This window comes from Pleurodeles waltl, chromosome 1_1 (genome assembly GCF_031143425.1).
Source record: "Pleurodeles waltl isolate 20211129_DDA chromosome 1_1, aPleWal1.hap1.20221129, whole genome shotgun sequence".
Taxonomy (NCBI): domain Eukaryota; kingdom Metazoa; phylum Chordata; class Amphibia; order Caudata; family Salamandridae; genus Pleurodeles; species Pleurodeles waltl.
The window spans coordinates 744466777-744487688 of NC_090436.1; the positions used below are offsets into that span (position 1 = coordinate 744466777).

At 44.2% G+C, this 20912-nt stretch overlaps 1 protein-coding gene across 1 annotated transcript in view; it reads right to left on the bottom strand.

Annotated features, from left to right (window-relative positions):
• Positions 1-17890, bottom strand: part of SECISBP2 (SECIS binding protein 2) — a 279114-nt gene extending 261224 nt beyond the window's left edge. The window contains exon 1 of the mRNA XM_069227552.1: positions 17686-17890. The gene's annotated coding sequence lies outside the window, so the exon portion shown is untranslated. The remainder of the gene's footprint in view (positions 1-17685) is intronic.
• Positions 17891-20912: the final 3022 nt, after the last annotated feature.

Sequence of the window (20912 nt, forward strand, 5' to 3'; positions counted from 1 at the left end):
GCCCTCCTTGCATAAACCAGTCTGCAACTGTTCAGGAACCTCCAGTCCCAGCTCTGGCACGAAACTGGACAAAGGAAAGGGGAGTAACCACTCCCCTGTACATCACCACCTCAGGGGTGGTGCCTAGAACTCCTCCAGGTGGCCACTTGATTCTGCCATTTTGAATCCAAGGTGGGGAGAGGCCCCTGGGAGCATCGGAGTGGCCAGGTCAGGCAGGTGACGTCACAGCCCCCTCCTGATAGGTGGTCACCCTGCTAGGTGACCAATTTCCCTTTTAGGGCTATATAGGGTCTCCCGCTTGGGTGGATCCTTAGATTAGATGTGCAAGATTCCAGCAGGACTCCTCTGCAACGTTAACTTTGACTTTGGCCACTGGAACAGCAAGTGGACTTCATAGGAACCTACAATCTGCAGCTCCAGCACCCACTTCGCTCTGCAACATTGTTTCTCCGGCTCCTTCCAGCAACTGCAACATTTCCTCGGCTGTGCATCCTCTGAGGGTGGCAAGTCTTCAGTATGCACCAAAAAGCTAGAAGGAATCTCCCTTGGAGTGAAGGAGTCACTGCCCTGCATCCGGGAACCACGGACCGGGGTAGGTTACCGCCTGGCCAGTGCACCTGGACAAAACGTCATTTAGCGCTGGACCATTGGTCTGTGTATTCCTAGGATGCTCGTCTTCAAATTTAGGACGGGCACGAGTTAGGAACTATTGGTTCCATATTCATGTAAGTGATTGTTACTCCGCCAAGCTATTTGCTGGCCTACAGTAACTTGTATACCTTGTTTTGAAATATATGTGGCCCTTATTATTTAGGAGATACACATAGTCACATAAGGTCCTGATGAAGCATCACTGGATCCGTTTGGACCACCAGGATGCGAAACATGTTGACCCATGAGAGGGTAGACTTTGGAGAATTCCCAGACTCCTCTCTTTGATATATATTTTTTCCACTATAAGAGTGATTGATCTTAAATTTCTTGATTCACTCTTCTGATTTTATTTTTAACCTTGGCCCTGACCGTCCATCTGGTCCAATAAAATCTACTGTCTCAGTGGCGGTTTTGAGAGTCAATTTTAAACCATATCCTTTTCTGATCTCCACTGACACTTCAGTCACCTTTGGGGTCACGGCACCACCATATAAAAAGATCTCCGGCAAAGAGCCCCCCCCCATCAGGGGTGGTGCCCGTCAGACATTGCAGCGCCGGTCTGACGAGGAGCAGTGCCTATGATGAAGCATGACACCCTATGGGTGTGTGAGGCCTCTTGCTCCTAGAATTTAGGACCCCGGCCACCTCTTTCTGTTTTTGCATGGTTGGAACAGTGTATTACTAATTTTTGATGTTTCCATTAGGAGGATATACACTGGACCATAATTCCTCCTGATCCCTCCCTTATTTTGAACTGCATCCGCAGGTGCCAACTACGACAACGACAGGCTGCGTGGGTCCTCTCTCCTGCAACTCTGCGTGGATCCAGCAAAACAGGTGGTGGTCTTAAATGGTCCCTTTGGTCCACTCTACTAGCTGTCCAACTTTGGAGGTGAAGAGTCTTTGTCTCTCCTTGTAGGACGGTACCCCATGCACCACATGTCTTGCAGCTACCAAAGCCTGTTGGCTCTCGTTCCAAGGGATCTTCAGGCTCTGTGTAGCCCCGGCCTCCAGCAATTTTCCCTGCAATGCGTGGTGTCCTGCCCGAAGCTACAGCGACGTGGGCCTCCTTTCCAGGTGTGCTGAGTAGGCCTCACTGCGACTCCTGTGCCTGCTCTCTGTGGGTTGTCTGAGGAAGCTGCATCCACAACCTCTTGCTCTCTTGACTGCTGGGGGTCGCCTGGGACTCCCCTCGTTGTGTTAAGTCTCCTCGGACCTTTATGGTCCCTAGCAGCTCTGCAACTTCTCTTCTGCAACTTCTGCCTTTGCCAAGGCTTGTTGGTGTTTTTTCCATACCACTGACCAACTGCAACTGTCTTACGACGTGGGACATCGACTGCATCACTTCTGGAACTCTTCCTCTGCTCCTGTGCTGCATAGCAGACTCCTGGTCTTCACCGTCGGCCTGGTCCTGCATCTCCAGAAGGGTTGGTCCCCTTCATTTGTAGGTCCTCTTCTGTTTGGATCCAACTTCTGCTTCTTGCAGCCTTTCTTGAGTCTTGCACAGTCCTTTTACAAAGTTGCCTCTGTGGGTTTGAGAAAAACAGGTACTTACCTCTTCTCTCCTGGTCGCTGGGGAGCCCTCTGGTGCTTACCTCTTGGGGTTCCAAGTTCCTCCAGCTCAACATCTATAGATTCCACTTACCTGGGTAGTGGTACATTATTCGCATTCCATTTTTTTTAGTATATGGTTAGGGCTTCCCCTAGGAGCACTATTGTCTATTGTTATTGCACTGTTTTCTATTGCTTTCTGTGCCAATTCCTGATTACTAAGGTGTATGTAACAGTGTGTTTACTCACATGCGAGGAGAGTATTGCCTATACAGTATTTTAGTATTTGGGTCACTAAAATAAAGTACCTTTATTTTTGTAACACTGTGTGGTTCTTTCATGTGTGGGAGCTGTGTGACTACAGTGGTATTGCATGAGCTTTGCAGGTCTCTAGATAAGCCTTGGCTGCTCATCCAGAGCTACCTCTGGAGAGCCTGGCTTCCTAGACACTCACTACACCTCACTAATAGGGGATACCTAGACCTGGTACAGGGTGATAATACCAAAAGGTACAAACCACACCAGGCCAGCTTCCAACGAGGCCTATCAAGGACGACCAAGACATGCCTTTCTAATTGCTATGGTGAAGGAGCCTCCAACACCTAAAATTCAATCCTATTTGCCTGTTGTGTTTGGCCATGTCTTGCCTCCCATGGGAAAGAGCGAAAAGGTGGTGTGTCTCGTTTCACTCCCAGGCAAGGACATATCAATGTTCTTGGTTTATGGTTGTATGAAACTAAGAATGGTTGCTCTGTTGCCACCTACATGTGAATATGAATGAGATTTGTGCATGTTTGGGGGTCTCCCTGGCCCAACATGAATCAGTGTTTCATGGCTGTGTTTCTGCTTGAACTAACAATTTAGGCAGGTGTGCGGACAGTGGCGTGTAGGATAGTCATCCTATTCCTGGTCAGAAGAATTTACTGCAAAACAACTGAGTGCCAGATACTAAGGATTTAAATCTGAAACGCACTGTGCCATATCCTCTACAAACGTATGTGCAGTGCTATTTTCAAGTTAAGAAAACATCAAAAATCAGTTTCCCCACACTTACACTCGCATCAATCTAAAACACCACTCTTCTGGATGTGTTGGCCCCAACTGAATCAAACAGATCATCTAAATCCACACCCCCAACAAATTAACATTTTAACCCCTACTACTAATCCAATATCCTCTTCCTAACCTTTGTGGCCCTCTCAAACTAATGAAGACATGTAAGCAGAAACTACAAGCTAACGAGGAGCTTCAATCTCTTCATAACTGAAACAGGCAGGATTTAGCATTTTCTGACAGAAGGCATCTCCTTTGGGTGCTGCATTTCAGAAAAGAATTTGGTGCTCTTAATGTAGCGATGATAGAACTGCCTTTGAAAGTTTGGATATGTGGATGTGATGCATGGATTAGCACAGACCCTCTCAGAAGAGGACATGATCCAACCCTTTCTTCAGCATACGGACTATGCTAGGTTTGGGTCTCTCACCTCTCCTGCTTAATGTCTGCAGATGCTATGTAGAACCTAAAGGCACATCTCCAAACATGCCTTGACAGCACTCTGTGGTTCCTCAGTGGTCTGGATAAAGCATATTTAGATTGCTATGAACTGGTCAAGACCAAAAGTTGGTCGGCAAAGATAAATTTCCAAACTCTCCCTTTACATCAATCCCAATTACTCAGAAGCCTCTCCTCCTTGAGCTTGATTACATACTTCTTATTCACACCTCCCTATTCTCACAACACTCAGCTGTAATATTAGTTTACCTCAATCTCAATTGTACCCTTAAGTGGCCTCCTAGTCCGCCCCACAACCACTCAAGCACACAGTATGTAATTTAATTGCTCCGGTTCGCCCTAGTCTCTTTCGAACCCCACATTTTCAAAACATGCAATTATCAGTTATATCTTGTCAGAAAGATTGCCCGTGGAAATGGAGACCAGGCATCCTGGATTTACAGAGACAATCAGGGTTTTGTCACTGCTTTACCATTGTTTAAAATGGTTCTTAAATAACAACTGAATGTTCCAGTTTTAAAATGTCAGGTTTGAAACAAGTGAACACCATAGTGTGGATTTTGCTTGTTTTTGGTTCCGTTTTAAAAGTCACTGCTAAGTCACAGAACATGCTGCTGCATAAATGCATTTAGACATATTTGATGTGTTCATAAACCCTTTATTCAAGGTAACATTCAAGGTACATACAGACACAGTGTGCATACCATACACTAAGCAATGTGTAGTCTTGGCTCAACCTTTCACTCTCAACTGTCAGTTCAATCACGCATGTCGATAAAACACTAACTCCGTCACTGTTTCACTAATAGACCATAAATGGTCACACACAGGCTCACACACACTGTCAACCCCATGAAAGAAATCAACAAGACCCTGCATGTCTCCCCTTACACAGCACAACACAGGACACATGGCTCACATTCCTAACAAAAAACAATATGACACGATACAAGATAAGAATTGATCACCACAAGGAAGGGAGCACTCTAAACACTTCTCACAAGCACATTAAAAAAATAGAACAATTGCAAACGTTGGAATGCCAGTACATAGCAATAGGCACAATGATTTAGATAGCATACCCCACCCCCTGGCTCAATTAGGCTCAAGAAAAATATAGGTAGTAAAAATCACAACATTCAGACTAAGCTATTCCGGGCACGCTAACATCATCAGTGCACTCTTTCTGCCAAAGGGAGTATATTTTCTTTAGCCATTTTGTAATATTGTACATGCTCACTGGATTTTAAGGTTTTTAGGTGAAACATTCTGCGTACAGACCCTTCAAAAAACACCAAGTAGAAAATATAAAGCAGAAGATGTATCTTTGAAACATGATGGAAATCATCTCTGTACAGCTAATGCTGGGGAACCCAATGACTGTTGGTGCACATATTTTTTGTGTAAACAGATCCAAATCGATTTATAAAACGTGACTTGTCACTCTTGTGGGGGAGGGTAAATCCAGTTGCTGGGTGTAGTGGATGCAAGCTGGTAAGTTATTCCTCAAAGAGTCATGTTTAGAGATTTCTCCTGAATTTGATGAGGGAGTGTGTGGTCCGCAGGTGAGTGGGTAGGTAGTTCCAGAACTTAGCAGCGAGGTAGGAGAAGGTGTGACCTCCGCTCCGGATGCGACAGATTCTTGGGATTTGGATGAGGGTGAGGTTAGTTGATCGGAGCACTCTGGTGGGGCGGCAGAAGGAGAGTCTGTGGTTGATGAGGTTGGGTTCGATGTTGTGGAGGACCTTGAACTTGTATCTCCTGTGCACATGCAGCAAGTATAGGTCCCTGACGTGGGGGGAGATGTGGGGCCTTCTGAGTAGATCCAGTATGAGTCTTGCTGCTGTCTTCTTGATGGTCTGGAGTCAGTGGAGGAATTGGGTGGGGAGTCCAAAGCAGAGGGCATTACCGTAATCCAGTCTGCTGGTGATGGTGGCCTGTCTTTCTGGTTTTCACGGGGATCCATTTGAAAATCTTGCTCAGGATGCGGAGTTGGTGGAAGCAGGATGATGCCACGGCGTTTACCTGTCATTTGAAGGTGAGCTTGTTGTCCACGATGATGCTGAGATTTCGAGCGTGTTCTGTCGGGGTTGTGGGTTGTCTGAGAGCAGGGGGCCACTACGAGTCATTCCAGGGAGATGAGTTGTTTACATAGATGATCACTTCTGTTTTTTCAGTGTTCAATATTAGGCCATTGGATTTCATCTAATCAGCGACGTGGCTCATGACTTCACTGACGTTGTCTTTGGGGGAGGTGTGGTCTTCGGAGAGGGAGGGGATGAGTTGAGTATCGTCAGTGTATGAGATGATGTTAAGTCCGTGGGAAAGCACAATCTCTGCCAGTAGTGTTATGTAGTCATTGAACAGGGTGGGCTGAAGGAGGAACCCTAGGGGACTCTGCATATGAGGTTCTTGGGCTCTGAAGAAAAGGTGGGGGGCAGACTTTCTGGGTGCATCCTGTGATGAAGGCCTGGATCCATTTGAGGGCGTTGCTTCTGATCCCTATGTGGTGGAGCCTGGAGGTGAGGGTGTAGTGGGAGATGGTGTTGAAAGCAGCGGAGAGATCTAGTACGATCGGTGCTACTTTCTCTCCCTGGTTGAGGAGGGATCTGATGTCGTCTGTTGCAGCAATGAGGGCAGTCTCTGTGCTGTAGCTTGTGCTGAAGCTGCATTGGGAGGTGTCCAACATGTTGTATTTTTTCAGGTGCTCTGAGAGCTAGTTGTTGATGGCTTTTTCCAGGATCTTGGCAGGCAAAGGGAGTAACGAGATGGGTAGGTAAATTTTGAGTTTGCTGGGGTCTGCATTAGGTTTTTTGAACAGAGGCTTGACTTTTGCTTGTTTCCAGGCTGCGGGAATGGCAGCCATTCTGATGGATGTATTGATAATGGGAGTGAGGACGCAGCTGATTTCTTTCTGGCCCAGGTTATAGATGCGAGGGGGCAAGGGTTGTTGAGGGAGCCGGAGTGAGTAGATCTCATGAGGTCCACTGTTTCTTGAGTGGATAGGGGCTTCCTGTCCGTGACCTGGTGGCTGTGAGATAGGAATGAGGAGTAGCTGTTCAATGTTTGTGGGTTGGGGAGGACAATTAATGTAGATTGCTGTGATTTTGTAATGGAAGTATTTGGCCAATGAGTCCCAGAGGGACTGCGTCAGTTGTATGGAGTTTTCAGTAGCTGCATGGCAGGAGAACTCTTTGATGATCTTAAAAAGTTCCTTTGGGTGGTTGGTGCTTTCTCTATGCGGTAGAGAAGGGTGATATTTGTTTCTTTGGTATGGAGTTGGTATTTGTTCAGTGCCTCTTTGTAGGTTGAGCACTCAGTTTGGTCTCTGTCGGCAAACCACCGTCTTTCTAGTCATTTGCAGTCTCTTTTAAGTATGTGGAGTTCAGGGGTGAACCATTTATCTGGTTTACTGGATCTTCTAGAGGTGGAGCTTGTGATGGGGGCTACTTTGTTGGTGCTGTTGAGGAGCCATTTGGATAGGCTGTTGGAGCCTTGTTCTATGTTTTCTGAAAGGTCTGTTGGAATGGAGGGAGTTGATCCATTGAGTTTCTGTGATTTTCTTCTATCTGCGGAGGGGGCGTGGTGGAGAGCTCGGGTTTGTAGGCTATGGAGAAGGGCACCAAGTGGCAGGCAGTCCAATTGAGTTCTGAGGAATGGGAGAACTTCAATTTGCTGCTGGCTGAAAAGATGGGTCACGGATGTGACCCGCCGTGTGGGTAGGGCTGGTGACTAGTTGTCTGAGTCCTATGTTGCTGAGGTTGTCCAAGAAGTTGGTGGAATTGTGGTCGAGGGGATCGTCCAGGTGAATATTGAGATCTCCTAGAGATATGCAGTCCATGGCTAGTGGGCGATGAGGTGGGCGATGTTTCAGTAGAAGACTGGGTGGGGTTCTGGGGGTCTGTATGTGGGGGTTCCCCCCAATGGTGGTTTTCGCATTGATTTTGATGAGAAAGCTGATGTGTTCCATGAGGAGGGATGACTCATCCTTGAATGTAGTGCACAAGAGGCTGTCTTGATGCATGATGACAATGCCTCCCCTGTGCTTGTTTTGGAAGTCTTTGTGAATCAGCTTGAAGCCTGGGGGTGGCACAGGCGATGTCCAGGGCCGAAATGGGCATAAGCCAGGTCTGGGTGATAAACATTAGGTCCGGGATGAGAGTGGTTAAGGTGTCCCATATCTTTTCTGTGCTTTTACAGAGGGATCTAGCATTGATCAGTAGGAGGTGAATGCAAAGTGGATGCTACCACACATGGACAGCCCATATTCTAATTCTTTATTTGAGAATTGTCCGCAGGGGATCCACATTTCCAAAAAGAGCAGTGCTCATGGTGTAATAGAATGTAGCCATCAGCAGTGCATACACATGGCAGAACAAGACTTCCGCTAGCCAGAAGGTTGTCTTGAGCAGTGGGAATTTAGAGTATGCACTTCATACAAAACCGGACAGGGCACATGGAAGCTGAGTGATGTTTTTAACAGACTGGAAATCAAATCCAATAGCAAATGTGAGGAACTATTTGAGATCAACTGAAATGACAAATACAAATTGTAACAAGCACTCCCCTGGGGAGGCACTGAAACTAGGCGCACAGAGAGTGCATGAAACTCACTCCATTGGAAAACCTTCTCAGTCAAGCCTTAACATTAAAAATGTTACTGGGTTTGCGCAAAAAAAAAGTAAAAGTACTTTTATTAAACACATACACACTACTAAATACTACACATTAAATTAAAACTAAGTATATCAGGTAGGTGGAAATACCTTTGGTGACACCCTCACATAACATTACACCTACTGAGTCCTCAACCCTGTAACCACAATACCCCCACCTATACCAGGCACAACATCACAATATAGGGGTGTGTCATTTTAAATAAGGAATACCTACTGCCTACTGGAATACGAGTCAAAGAAATACTGCAACACCATTAAAATCAGCAGAGACACAGGTACATTGCTTTTATGTTTTTTCCATGTGGGTGCCCAGTCCCACCTAAGGCATCCACAGATTCTTTGTTGGTTGGGGACTGCGGGGGCAGGCCTACCACCCTGGTTTGCTCCACACAGATACAGTACCATTCCATGATGCAGCAGGGGACCCAGGGTCCTCTGTGCTCTAGCCATATGGGAAACAGTGGAGGAAATCAGAATCCAGTGTACCTCCTGCCCATGCTGATCGTGAGTGGAAGGTTTGAGAGTGGGGTGCTCCTGACCTCCTCCCAGACATGGGCACGGGGAGAGGTAAGCAGGCCATTCCCTCCTTGGCCTTCATTTGTCGCAAGCAATAGGGTCCCCGGGACAATGCTGACTGACACTGAGCCCTAAGGGATGGCGTTCCCAGGGTCAAAATGCAACTGGGGAGGGGGCCCACGCACACAGCCTCCCCATTAAAAATGAGAGAATGAGTCTGCATCGGCCCTGGGGCCCTCACCTTCCCTGAGGGAATTTCCAAAGTATGCCACGGCATGCCATGAGTTTGTTCCCCACTCGGCCCCCACCTTGGAAGACTGAGCTTTAAAAGAGGTTATCTCTGGGTCCCAAAAGGCCTATCAACTTGAGGAAGATGTCACTTTTCACATGGTAGTGAGCTCTATTCACCAGGAGCATCCTCTTCAGGCCTTCTGGCCTCTAAAAGCGCTTTTTGGGGGAACCTGGGTTTTTAGGCTCCCTGTACGAGACCTGTCCTCTAATTGCCATCTGGTGCTCTTCATCTGATGATGGCACCATCTTGTACAGTCCCTCCACAGCTAGCCAGAAAAATAGCCTCCCTGTTGCATTCCCCTAGCCCCAGAGCCTCCTGCCTTCTTGAAGGGAATTGGTGGGTCAGTGGGGGGGTCAGCAGGGTCCGGGACCAGTCCAAAGAAAATATAGGGGAATCATCAACTGTACCCCAGGAGGTTCATTCCCCCAACAGTTCCTCAGGGGGCATAAGTGGGCCAGCTCTACAGGTCTTGGAGAGAACAGTCATAGTCGGGGGTGGGTTGGAGGTGAGAGGGAGGGCTGCTAGAATCAAAGTCCATCCGTCCATCTTTGTAGGGCATCAGGTGACTTCTCCAGCTGAACACCCACCTCCAGTGTTGCTGTCAGGTCCAAGGTCTTCTTGTCCATCTCTCCCTGTGCAGGGGTGTTTATGTAGGGGTGGAAAGTTTTATGAGGCTGGTACCCCCGGCAATCTTAGGGTGCCACATCATCCCTCCACCCATGTTCAAACCCTCCTAAACAATATTCTGGGACAAACCAATATAGCGACTTCAAGCTGTCTGTGAGAAGAGCTTACTTGAGGCTCCTAGCCACCCCTAGCTGATACAGCTGCTAGATCCCTTCAAGCCAAAACATCAAAGGCAAGCCCCTCCTGTGTGGGCTCCAGAAATCTGGCCTTCCTCCTTGGTTCCAGTGGGTTTGATCTCTCCCAGACCACATGCAGAGTGACAAGCTTGTTATCAGATGTGGATTTCCCCCACATATTTTCCTTTCCCAGGAACTGGATCAAACATGATTAACTGATCTATTGTGTAGGGATGCCTTTGATCCCTCTCCTGGGCAGCATAGTAATTAACTTGGCTTAGTAAGAGAGTGGGGAGGGAGAAAGGTCTGGAATCTGAATATGAGCAGAGCCACATACATAAGGTGTTTATGTAGGATGTTCAGGATGTCTCCACAAGACAGGAATTCAAGGAACAGCTCTTCAATGGATCAGTTCCTACCTCGCAGGACACACGCAGAAAGTCAGCTTAGCCACCCTACACCTCTGATTCTAATGAGCTGATCTCTGGAGTCCCCCAGGGATCATCACTCAGTCTTGCGCTCTTTAATATCTACATAGCCCCACTCACCAGCATCCTGAAAAACTGTGGAATCAACATTGTCTCCTATGCAAAAGCACAACTCATTGTCTCCACCTCGAAGGACACCACCAGCACCCAAGCAAAGTCACCAAATGCATGTCAGAAGTCACCAACTGAGGAAATCCAATTGCCTTAAATTTAACTTGAATAAGATGGAGGCTGTATTCTTACGAAAGGACTTGTCACTCTGGTCCTTGGCCTGGTGGCCATCAAATCTCAGAGACACACCCACACACTCACCCTGTCCAGTCAAGCCAGGAACCTGGGAATCATGGTCAACAATAACTACTGATGTCCAGCCAGGTCAACTTGATTACCTCTTCCTGCTTCCACACCTTCAAGGCCCTTAGAACAATCTACTGGTGGGTTCCTTTAAACACCCACAAAATATTCACCCAGGCACTCATCACCCGCAAGCTAGACTGTGCAAATGCACTCTATGCTGGAAGCTTTGCCCAACTCACCAATCATTCAGAATGCAGCAGCTAGACTTGCGTTCTACCTCACTCCACACTTCTACATTTCCACTTACCTCAAAAGACTTCTACTTTCTCCCTATACACAAGCATGCACCTCTCAAATTACTCACACACACACACAACAGCTTTGCACCAAATAAATCCCACTGACCTGAACAGCTGCATCAGCTTCCACTCCCTGACCTGACCCCTCCGCTCACCCAACCTCCTGATTGCCGCTGTCCCCCACATGCCAGAGCTGGCATCTGCAGCTTCTAGTACCTAACTTTTTCTAAAGCCTGAAATGAACTCCTCCCTTTGCATAAGGGCTTCCACTCAGTCCCTGAACTCAGGAATAAACATCCCTTCCATCTCACCAGCGCTAGGGTACTCTCCTGGGTAAGATGTGTGCTTTAAAAGTACACTTGAAATAACATAACACGAGTCCCTTCTGCGACAAAGTAGCTGTGAGCATATACCGGTCTGCGCAAGTCGGGGCAGTCTCCTATGCGCAGTCTGCATGTGTGCACATGCATGAGCATACATACTCATGTGTAGCCTCTTACCCTATCTGCACAGCTTTGGCCTTGTTTAAAATGCAGACTGTAGCGGTTGACTCGTTCAGTTATCACAGTTGGGCAACAAAAGAGCTGTCATTTTGCCATCCACAGTTTTCAAATCTGTCTCACAAGAATGACTTGAAGACCAGCTTCAGTGGGCATCTTTGGCAACAATTACCAAGTAGAATGATGTGTTCTACACAAAGGTTTTTAAGAAACGTGGAAATATGGCAAGTTTCCATTATCCATCTCTATTACACTTAACATCAATATTTCATGGAAAGCTATTTACTTAGAATACCACACTGGCAAATTACTTCAGAATACCATACTTACAAAAGAATTGTCCATTTTTAGCTGTGTAACTAATGATTTGTAATGCTTCAATAAACTATAATGTACTTAAGTCATTCTATGTGTCAAATATCTGAAACATTTCAAAGATTTATTTTGATGTGCAAGGCTTACGATTTTAGCAGTTTTTTTTCCTTTGACAGCTGTGCATGTATGTTACATGTCCTGTGCTGGTACATTTATATACCAGTTAAATAATTTGTCTATTTGTGCTGTCAACAGCTTCGAATTCTCTAGCAGATCAGAAAGAGTAATTAAGAGCTAGATAACAAAGCATTTTTGCAGAAGATTGCGACCGCAAAAATGCTTTTTCGAAAGTACAAAAGGCAAAATGTGATTTGGTAACTTCTAATTTGCATTTTCGATTTGGTATTTGGAATGGATGTGTGTAGGGTGTCCCTTTCAAATACCAAAATGGTAGGGTATGTATTCCTGTTTGGTGACTGAAATTGAGGTCACAAAACAGTGATACTTTATCATCACTCTTTTAGTGGTGGTAACCCATTTGCAAATGGGAAAGGTTCCACGCGGGACCCTTTCCCCTTAAGAATATTAAAAATTGAAACTTAACCATTTAATTTTCTTTAATTCATACATGAAAGTGAGTGCTAAGATAGTCTGAAGAAATTTCCTTGAATGATGAAAAAAATCCAGTAATAGTGAAACATATCTTATGAGTCTTATTGTATAAAAATACATTTTTGTTTAAAATCCCATGAAGCGGAGCCATGATATTGAATTTCAATACAAAATTGTGTATTGGACTATGTTAGCACTCCCTTTCATGTATGAATTTGATATTGGGTGTATGGTCTTAGAGCAATAGGACCATTGGTAGGTAGAGTGCTGTATCCTTACACTCTAAGCACTAACACGTGCAGCTGCATGTTGGCCAATATTGTTCTTCCAGTGGTTTTGTTTTCTTTTTCTGAAAAGCATCCTGTTTTCTGCTAAGAAAAAACAGACTACATTTTTTTTTTTAATTACTTTATTAAAAAGCAATCAGAGACATGGTGGTCTCCTGACCCCTGCAGGCCACCATCCCTGCGACGTCAGTGATTCTTAAAATGGATCGCAAATTGCCACCTACTTTATTAATATTCAGGAGGTAAGTTGATTTGCGACCCACTAGGAATCGCTAATTTAAAATAAAAAGTTTCATACATTAGGAACTGATTTCCTAATTGCAAATTGGTACGAATCGAAATCAGGAAATTGCAATTCCTCATGTTAGTACATCTGGTCCTAAGTCATACACATACAAACAACATGACGAATTTGTTTAACTACAGGAGAGACTTTCAGTCCTAAACACAATTTGCATTGTCTTGGACAACTGAAATTCCATACTAACGGGTTCTGTGCAAAATAGATTTACAAACTATTAGGGCTGCAAAACGATCGACTTAGATTATGCCTACATTTACAGGAAAACAACCTTGTGACATGAGTTTTAAAAGCCTTCAAGTGTTTCAAAGTGGAGGTGCAGACTAAGCTAAAAAATGTCATTTCCATAAACAAGATATTCTGGCGCACAGGCCTGGAACACATGCAGAAGTACGCACCACATTTCATGCCATCAACGAGCCTACGGGTCCGCGGGGATTGCACATTACATCTTGTGGCACGCTAGCTTTAATTTCCAAGCAGTGCTTAAAAGTGTTGGCAAGGCTGCAGCAGGCACTACCCTCTTAAAACCACCACTCGTCAACAATAAATGGGACAACTAGCACATCACATATAACAATCACAGTAGTTCAGAAAGCTACTGTCCAACTCAGCTTTAGCATAAATACAGGTCATTAAAAGGCTCAAAGTTCAGAGCTAATCACCTGTAAGGAGAACTGATGATCTTCAAGATTTCATGCTGGACCCTAAAACAAATATACGTTCTGACAACATTTTGGCTTTACAGAGGGTTGGGCTCAGGGCTGAAAGCGAGGCTTGGATAAAGATGCCTCGTATATTACTAAATAAAAAGTATTCAAGTTTTCCTGTTGGACACTAAAAAAACATACAATCTGACAACATTTTGGCTTTACGGATGGCGGGGCTCAGTACTGAAAGAGAGGCTTGACTAACAATGCATTTCAAACCTTATATAATAATAAATAAAAAGTTATTCAAGTTTTCATTCTGGACACTAAAAAAAACATAAGCTTTGACAACATTTTGACTTTACGGAGGGCTCAGGGCTGAAAGTGAGGTTTAGACAACGATGCGTTCCAAGCCTGAGTAATATTAAATAAAATGACTGTAACAAGAGAACAAGGTGCTCACAGGAGCGAAAACACACTAGAACGCTGACCTTTGTAGGGAACAAGACAGCCACAAGAAGATTACATAAACTGCGGAAGACAAACAAAACAAGCACAGCGCAATCGCTATGCGGCCAAACATAAAAAAAAAAAAAAAAAGTTCCTCAAAAGCGAATGTAAACAGTATCTGGGACTCGGGAGACTGATAAGAACAAACACACGATGACCAAGCATTGGTCAATGCAGGAAATATACTACAGCCACTAGAAAAGGAGGAAAAGTAAGTGGGAAGCATAGGAACCAATGAAAGGTAAGGGAGCGGGATGTTAGCCCCTTTAAGATATATTTTAACAATAGATTTCACAAGCAAAGCCCAAGTGCTGTGCAGGCGAAACCTAAAAATGTGATATGGCACAACCAGGGAAAATGTGCTTTTTAAAAGTGCTTTGATGCTGGCTGCTTCCCAGCCTTTTGTTATTATTATTTTTAGCCATGCTGCCCAGCAGCCACACTGCTATAAAGAATGGTTACAAAGCATTGCCAAAGCCATCAATGCCCAAGTTGTTCAGCATAAACAAAAGGCAATAACTGAGCCAATGATCGCAAAGGCATGACCTACTTGCTTTGCCAATGCTTGGGTGTCTGCACAACACTTGTGTGATTCACAGAGTAAATCACTTAATCTCCCCATGCATGAAAAAATATATGACATTTGGCTAAAAATTCTATCACATAAAGAACACAACTGAGCCCATGTCTGTGTCTCTGACAAAATACATTTGGAAGCACATAACATCTGTTTTCACAACAAAAGCTGATAACATCCGTTGTCACAAACAAACATCTATTTTAAAATAGAAAACGGTGTCTTTAAAGTGTGTGGCCTAGTAAAGGGTTAAGTGCCACTGCTGTAGAAATATTTATGTACTCAGCAATTATCAAAGGGAAAATAATGATAAGATAACTCTGGTGGTTTATATACTTGCTGGAGATATCAGTATTTTGTTTACTCACAGTTCTGGCTCACAATATCATTGAGAGTTAATGTGCCTCCTAGAAAGCATATTCACACATTTGTAATTTCTGCAGATAGGTAAGTGGATTACTACATTTAGCACAGCGATCCTTATGTTACTTGCAGTTCAAGTTGGAATCCTTCTAAAATAGGCCAGTGACCTATGAACTGGCATCGAGGAGCTTATACGTTTAGAACATTATTGTTTTTTTCCCTCAATCTCTTGTTATTCTAAGGTTGCAAAAAATGGTTCCTTTGGGTAGTTATGCAGTCTTATTAGTACAAGGAACCCCCAACTAAAGAGTTACTTTTTAGATCCTGGCTTTGGGTTTCTCCCAACTATGCACTCATAACATATAACTGTACTACTATGGGTGAAATGTGATTCCTACACCTTGTAAGCTTCAATCTCGTGTAAAATTTCAGGGACATTTATTGACACACTTGCATTGATTTATTATCTCTGTATACTGTGTATGTGTAATGTGAAGTACTATGAACGCCTACACGGGTATGAATAGTGCAATAAAAGAATTACAATTAAAACAAGCATTGGCACAGCCAATAGGTCTGGCTCATGAGTGCACTGTCAAGCCAGACCTAAAAGTCCATGTACGTTAATGACTGCCTTCTCCTATACGTACTGCTTCCAGAGAAAAACACCATAAATCATCTAGCTATGTAAGACACTTTAATCACATTAAAAGGAATGTGTGTGCCCCTTAAAGTTCAAGCTCAGGCAGTTAGATAAACAAAATTAGCACAGCTGTGTGGACGGACAAGCACTGTTTTGTGGATGCACACAACTTCTGCTCAATCAAAAAATGTACTCCTGGCTCCTAACATATGGGCAGAGCAAAAGCCCCTCTCCTGGGAGTGCTCATATAATTATCTGGCGACAGCTGGGCTATCAACCAGACCATAAAAAAGTGTTATTTAAATCATTATTTGTGTAATTACTTCTAAAGACAGATACAGCTGACATCTTTCCAGTGCATGCACATCTCATATACAGGTGTAGAACAAAGTCAAAAACATGTCCCCAAACCATAGTTTATTTTATGTACTTGTGAAGTGATAACAAGCTACGTGCCTTTGATGCACCCAAAGCATTACATTTTAAGGAGTTAAGGTCTAGATAGCTCCAAACAAGAATGATTCTAAACAAAAGGAGAGCTGATAGTTAAATTGATCCTTTGGCCTTTGTTTTGGACCCACCTATGAGTGAAAATAAGAAAGCCCTTTCACGCCTGCACATTGCTATTTTAGAAGGAAATCAGACCACAAGTGGGTGCTGCTGAATATGCCATTGTGTCTGCAAATTACAATGGAGCAAATTCAGCATATTTCACTGCTGGATCCAGGATCCGGCTTAATACCAGCTGCTGGGCCTGGAATAAAGATAGGTAAAATAACCGTTAAACGGTCTTTTCACATGTTTTTTGTGCTTATTTCTAGTTTTTTGTTCCGTATAGATCTCAGACAATCAGGAGGTCCCTATAAAGCACTAATACGATCACATACCTCTGAGCTCATTCAGCTTATATATCAAAATAAACATAGTAAATGATATGTTATATGCACATATAACACACATTGCGAAGATTTTACCTAAGTTATGACTCTTAAAGAGCTATGAGTTTGTGATAGCTCTTCCTATAATGAGGTGCTATCATTACACACGTAACGTATTGGAAAAACATATGTTTGCAAATGAGGCATATTATTTTTTTCTAATTCTGAAGTGTGATGGAATCAGATATTTTAACGGGATAAAAATAATCCAAGCTACTTTCCTAGCGTGATAATTATGCACAGAACTCAAATTTCCAAGTTAATGTGTATGCACCCTATAGAATGGGCAGTAAAACTATATGCCTGATTCGAATTTCATACTCATTTCAAGAGACTATTTCAATGAAAAAAAATGTGCTCTCTGTAAATTTGCTACCCTACCATTCTATGCATTACTCCTAGCTTCGGGACATCGTGCTTCAAAATGCACCAATGGGTGATACTACACCCCCATAATTATCCTGCTGAACTGCGACGGCTCGTGTGCTACATTTGCCACATTTGCCCTGCTGAACTACCACTGCTCGTGTGCTACAATTGCCCTTCATGTAGTCTTTTGATTGTTCCAAGAATATTGATTTCTATGAGGTAACACTGATGGCGGCAACCGTACGATGAACACTGTTCCACAGCGCAAAGAATGAACCAAGAATGAATTCGGGCACACACAATGTAAGAGAAAGAAGGAATATGGGGCAACAAAAGGAAAAACAGAAGCGATTGTAAGATGGCTAGAGGGTGGTGTAGCTATGAGAGTAAGAAACAGAATTTTCAAGTATGCCGTGAACCCCCCCCCCCCGACCACAGTGTGCTTGTTATTACATAATATCCTCTTCACCGTAATCAACAGATAACCGACCTTCTACAAGCGTGAGGACACAGCAAACTTATGACTTACCGGCAGTCAGAGGTCTTACAATATAATTGCCTCTGCCCTACTTTTAGAGTCGAAAAATACTTCAAAACAACCACACAGGTGACCCAATGAGTAAACTAGTTTAAGATGACGGCCGTACATCGGTCTGGTGACAGGAAGCGCTGAGTGGTTATATTTATTCCAAGAACCGTGCAATAGGTCGGAAAAGAGAACGTCTCGCCCATACACACAGCAAGACCTTCCGGAAGTGAACGCCCCAGTCGCTTTATACCCCGGAAGTGAACATTAGAAACTCGTATGTTTTGCTAAATCCGTATGTAATTGTACTTATCCCCTTTGCTGCCGGGCCTTTTCCCCCTCCTGTGCCAAGCAGTTCGCGCTTAGGCCCTCATAACTTTTTGTTCACATAAGCTACCCACGCCAAATTTGCTTCCCTTTTTCCCAACATCCTAGGGATTCTAGAGGTACCCAGACTTTGTGGGTTCCCCAGAAGGAGGCCAAGAAATTACCCAAAATACAATGACAATTTCGTTTTTTTCAAACAAATGGGAAAAAGGGGCTGCAGAAGAAGGCTTGTGTCTTTTCCCCTGAAAATGGCATCAACAAAGGGTTAGTGGTGCTAAAATCACCAGCTTCCAAGCTTTCAGGAACAGGCAGACTTGAATCAGAAAACCCAATTTTTCAACACAATTTTGGCATTTTACTGGGACATACCCCATTTTTACGATTTTTTGTGCTTTCAGCCTCCTTCCAGTCAGTGACAGAAATGGGCGTGAAACCAATGCTGGATCCCAGAAACCGAAACATTTCTGAAAAGTAGACAAAATTCTGAATTCAGCAAGGGGTAATTTGTGTAGATCCTACAAGGGTTTCCTACATAAAATAACAACTGAAAAAAAATAATATTGAAATTGAGGTGGATAGAACTGAAATTTTTCTCTACGTTTTACTCTGTAACTTTTTCCTGCAATGTCAGATTTATTAAAGCAATATACTGTTACGTCTGCTGGACTCTTCTGGTTGCGGGGATATATAGGACTTGTAGGTTCATCAAGAACTCTAGGTACCCAGAGCCAATAAATGAGCTGCACCCTGCAGTGGGTTTTCATTCTATACCGGGTATACAGCAATTCATTTGCTGAAATATAAAGAGTAAAAAAATCAAGAAAACCTTTGTATTTCCAAAATGGGCACAAGATAAGGTGTTGAGGAGCAATGGTTATTTGCACATCTCTGAATTCCGGGGTGCCCATACTAGCATGTGAATTACAGGGCATTTCTCAAATAGACGTCTTTTTTACACACTCTCTTATATTTGGAAGGAAAAAATGTAGAGAAAGACAAAGGGCAATAACACTTGTTATGCTATTCTATGTTCCCCCAAGTCTCCTGATAAAAATGGTACCTCACTTGTGCGGGTAGGCCTAGCGCCCGCGACAGGAAATGCCCCAAAACACAACGTGGACACATCCCATTTTTTGACAGAAAACAGAGGTGTTTTTTGTAAAGTGCCTACCTGTAGATTTTGGCCTCTAGCTCAGCCGGCACCTAGGGAAACCTACCAAACCTGTGCATTTTTTAAAACTAGAGACCTAGGGGAATCCAAGATGGGGTGACTTGTGGGGCTCTGACCAAGTTCTGTTACCCAGAATCCTTTGCAAACCTCAAAATATGGATAAAAAAACAAATTTTCCTCACATTTCGGTGACAGAAAGTTCTGGAATCTGAGAGGAGCCACAAATTTCCTTCCACCCAGCGTTCCCCCAAGTCTCCCGATAAAAATGATACCTTACTTGTGTGGGTAGGCCTAGCGCCCGCGACAGGAAATGCCCCAAACCACAACGTGGACACAATCCCATTTTGTGACAGAAAACAGAGGTGTTTTTTGCAAAGTGCCTACCTGTAGATTTTTGGCTCTAGTTCAGCCGGCACCTAGGGAAACCTACCAAACCTGTGCATGTTTGAAAACTAGCGACCTAGGGGAATACAAGATGGGGTGACTTGTGGGGCTCTGACCAGGTTCTGTTACCCAGAATCCTTTGCAAACCTCAAAATATGGCAAAAAAAACACATTTTCCTCACATTTCGGTGACAGAAAGTTCTGGAATCTGAGAGGAGCCACAAATTTCCTTCCACCCAGCGTTCCCCCAAGTCTCCCGATAAAAATGATACCTCACTTATGTGGGTAGGCCTAGCGCCCACGACAGGAAACGCCCCAAAACACAACGTGGACACATCCCATTTTTTGACAGAAAACAGAGGTGTTTTTTGCAAAGTGCCTACCTGTAGATTTTGGCCTCTAGCTCAGCCGGCACCTAGGGAAACCTACCAAACCTGTGCATTTTTTAAAACTAGAGACCTAGGGGAATCCAAGATGGGGGACTTGTGGGGCTCTGACTAGGGTCTGTTACCCAGAATCCTTTGCAAACCTCAACATTTGGCTAATAAAACACATTTTCCTCACATTTCGGTGACAGAAAGTTCTGGAATCTGAGAGGAGCCACAAATTTCCTACCACCCAGCGTTCCCCCAAGTCTCCCGATAAAAATGATATCTCACTTGTGTGGGTAGGCCTAGCGCCCGTGACAGGAAATGCCCCAAAACACAACGTGGACACATCCCATTTTTTGACAGAAAACAGAGGTGTTTTTTCCAAAGTGCCTACCTGTAGATTTTGGCCTCTAGCTCAGCCGGCACCTAGGGAAACCTACCAAACCTGTGCATTTTTTAAAACTAGAGACCTAGGGGAATCCAAGATGGGGGACTTGTGGGGCTCTGACCAGGGTCTGTTACCCAGAATCCTTTGCAAACCTCAACATTTAGCTAATAAAACACATTTTCCTCACATTTCGGTGACAGAAAGTTCTGGAATCTGAGAGGAGCCACAAATTTCCTACCACCCAGCGTTCCCCCAAGTCTCCCGATAAAAATGATATCTCACTTGTGTGGGTAGGCCTAGCGCCCGTGACAGGAAATGCCCCAAAACACAACGTGGACACATCCCATTTTTTGACAAAAACAGAGGTGTTTTTCAAAGTGCCTACCTGTAGATTTTGGCCTCTAGCTCAGCCGGCACCAAGGGAAACCTACCAAACCTGTGCATTTTTTAAAACTAGAGACCTAGGGGAATCCAAGATGGGGTGACTTGTGGGGCTCTGACCAGGTTCTGTTACCCAGAATCCTTTGCAAACCTCAAAATATGGCAAAAAAAACACATTTTCCTCACATTTCGGTGACAGAAAGTTCTG